The sequence below is a fragment of the Myotis brandtii genome, unplaced genomic scaffold, assembly GCF_000412655.1.
Source record: "Myotis brandtii unplaced genomic scaffold, ASM41265v1 scaffold247, whole genome shotgun sequence".
Taxonomy (NCBI): domain Eukaryota; kingdom Metazoa; phylum Chordata; class Mammalia; order Chiroptera; family Vespertilionidae; genus Myotis; species Myotis brandtii.
In genome coordinates this window covers 1,537,755-1,540,649 of record NW_005359352.1, presented here as the reverse complement: position 1 = coordinate 1,540,649, position 2,895 = coordinate 1,537,755, and the positions used below count along the sequence as shown (strand labels likewise).

Here is a 2,895-nt window from a genome sequence, read left to right as displayed (position 1 = left end):
AGGGGTGCGCTGAGTGGTCGCTGCCGGGCAGGCCGCCCAGGTGACCAGGGGGCTCGCTGACCTGTGGCCGGCGGACTTCCTGGTCGGGTCACCGACCGTGAAATGGGAGGAAACAGAGACTTTCCACAGTCACGTCCTTCCATTCAGGCCGTTGGTGTGTCTTTGAAATGTGTCCTGGATGACAGAGTGTGTCAGACATAGGACTGTCACCCAGTAATGTAACAACAGCCAGGGAGGCCTGCAGACGGGGGGTGCAGCCTCACTCCACGGTCCTGCTTCCAGAGACGCCCCCAGGGGATTTGCGCGCAGGTCCAGGCACCGAGCCAGTCCTCGGGCAGCGGCCCGGGTGCCCGGCCTCGGGCTCAGGGTGGGGGCCGTTCTCCTCGCCACCTGCCATGGATGTAGCCGTGGGGGCTGAGCTCAGGCCAGAGCCATCCCTGGAGTTAAAGGCGGCTCCCAGCCGAGCCCGGAGTGTGTGGCCAGAGCCCTGGGCAAGGCCGCAACTGTGGGGATCAAGGGAGGGCTCTGCCCAGGGGGGCAGAGGCTGGGCCTGTGAGAACCAGCCTGACTCACGCTCACACCCACAGGAAGCAGGGTGAGCGCCCATGATCGATGTGCTGTTCAAACAAGACGCGGCCGCCAAGGGCACCGGCGCTTCCTTCCACGGCAAACATTCGCCCTCGCAGGCAAGCGACCCGGGAGCCGGCTTCCAATCAGATGTCTGCTGGCCACCTCGGGGGAGGGGGACAGGGGCTGACTTAGCCGTGTCCTGTGTGAGGCCTGCCGTGCCCACAGCGGGGCGGGCGCTGGGGGGAGGTCCCGGCTGGGCACTGTCCACACCCTGGGCACCGTCCCCGCCATGGGCGACACCCTGAGCCCCTTCCCTCTGTTCCCAGGGACCTTGCTCCTCGGAAACAGGCTCACCGTGGGATGTGACCTCGTGGTGCGCCTGGCATCCGGCAGGAGTGTGGGAGAGCCGGTTCCTTTCTCCTCCACCTGGAATTAGTCTCACTCTTCACATGAGTTCTCTCCAACGCGTGGGGCTCAGAGGAGGCGAGGGGCCCGCTCAGCCAGGCCTGCCCAGAGGGCCGGTTTCCCCGCCGTCTAAGTGGGGCGTGTCTGGAAGCACCGAGCCCGGAGGCGAAGCAGCCAACCTAGGTGCCGAGCCACATCCACTCTGAGGTCCAGAGACCTGGAGGCGGAGACCCTGATTGTGACTTCCCCCGGCGCCGGGTCCACCATGTGCTCACACAGGCGCGTCCACGGCGACAGCCGAGCCCCCTCGTCCCAGGTGGTCCCAGCCCGCCCGGCGCTGAGCCCCCTCCTTCCTAGCAGGTCCCCTGTGACCACACAGGGTCCACCCCAGGCAGCACGCGGGGTCCCTTCCTCTGGGCCCCCTGCCCTCCTCCTGCCCCTCCTGCCTCCGACCTTCCAGGCCCCTGGACACCACCCAGTCGCTGGGGGCGGTGACCATTCTCTCGGCTGCATTCCCCCCAGGACAGGCGGGTCTCCCCGCACCGGCACAGGGCAGTGCGCCTTTCTCTGCCCCGGAGGGCGGGGTCTCTGCCCCGGAGGGCGGGGTCTCTGCGGCAAGTGGCTGTGCCTCTCGTGATCGCAGATCCCTCCCTGCGGGACCTTGGAGCAGAGGAGGTCGTGGGATCAGAGAAAACCCCACGAGGCCACACGTCTCACGGATGCGTCCTGAGTGGCCGTGGGACAGGCGTGTTGCGATGGCCTGAGCCCTGAAGAAGTGGGGACACTGGGGTTCTCGTCCCGGCTCCGCCACCAACTCAGCAGGCAGCTTCGCCTCGGTCTCCCCGTCTGCAGAGTGGGGTTTGGGTAGAATCACCTCCGATCGCCCCGAGTCCTGTGCAGAGCATTTGTGAGTGTCACAGGCCGTAGGACATACACAGAGCATTCCGTGACCTGCACACAGAAGCTTCTCCTGCGGCGAGGCCTCCTGAGACGCAGGACGGTGTGTGCGTGGTGCTGGGGTCCGGAGGCCCCTCCGTGGCTGTGCGCTCGGGCGCTCCCTGCGCATCACACGCCAGGTGAGGGGGCCGGGCAGCGAGTGTAAGGGAGACTGACTGCTCTCCGTGATTCACATTCTGGCTGTTGTGGGAAACCGTGTATCTACCTGCAGGATGTTCCCACGAGCTGTCCGTGTCCGCGAGCGCATCAGAGTGATCACTCATCGCCGGGGTCATGCAGCCGCGCCGTGTTAAGCTCCTTCTGTTCGAGGCAACAGATTGAGAACCTGTAGGCTGAGCTGCCAGCTCAGTTTTCCATCTGCTTCTGTTGGGGTCCCTTCTTTCCTGGCGCCCTCTGGCCGCCTTTGTCCTCCTCTGAGGAGGTCCTGGCCTGGGCCCATGGACATTAACACGTTCAGCGCCATGGCAGTCACCGGTGACTGACACTATACTTTCCATCCGGACCGGTCAGTCCCTGGTGCCGCCAGCACATCAGTGACATCGGATATCGCAGGCTAAACGGAAAGGAAGACAAAACAGGCTTGGCGCCTAACGTGTTAAGGGGCTCACTACCTGGGCTCCGGGACCCTCAGCCTCCTGGGCTCTGGGACCCCCAGCTTCCTGGGCTCTGGGACCCTCAGCGGCCTGGGCTCCGGGACCCTCAGCGGCCTGGGCTCCGGGACCCTCAGCGGCCTGGGCTCCGGGACCCTCAGCGGCCTCGTCTCTTAAACGCACGTTGTTGCGAAGATGAAGCTGTGCCACCTCGTGATCATTGGACGGCAGACCTCATGCTGCTCAGCGTGTGGGAACCGAGCTGCCTCGCCGTGTGGCTCCCAGGCACCAGCACCCAGGACCTCACCTCCCGGGAGAGCCCAGCCCAGGCCCAGGTCAGCCACGGGGCCTCCAGGAGCTCCCCTGCCCCCCG

The 2,895-nt window shown here is 65.8% G+C and overlaps 2 long non-coding RNA genes across 2 annotated transcripts in view; one reads left to right on the top strand and one right to left on the bottom strand.

The window, feature by feature from the left end:
• Nucleotides 1–8: 8 nt before the first annotated feature.
• The window catches only part of LOC106726279, a 7,569-nt gene continuing 4,682 nt past the window's right edge, over nucleotides 9–2,895 (bottom strand). The window contains exons 2-3 of the long non-coding RNA XR_001362308.1: nucleotides 2,138–2,232; nucleotides 9–1,192 (exon numbers count right to left, since the gene is read on the bottom strand). This is a non-coding gene — a long non-coding RNA (uncharacterized LOC106726279). The remainder of the gene's footprint in view (nucleotides 1,193–2,137; nucleotides 2,233–2,895) is intronic.
• LOC106726280 overlaps nucleotides 299–2,895 on the top strand; it is a 17,911-nt gene continuing 15,314 nt past the window's right edge. Inside the window, exon 1 of the long non-coding RNA XR_001362309.1 lies at nucleotides 299–309. This is a non-coding gene — a long non-coding RNA (uncharacterized LOC106726280). The remainder of the gene's footprint in view (nucleotides 310–2,895) is intronic.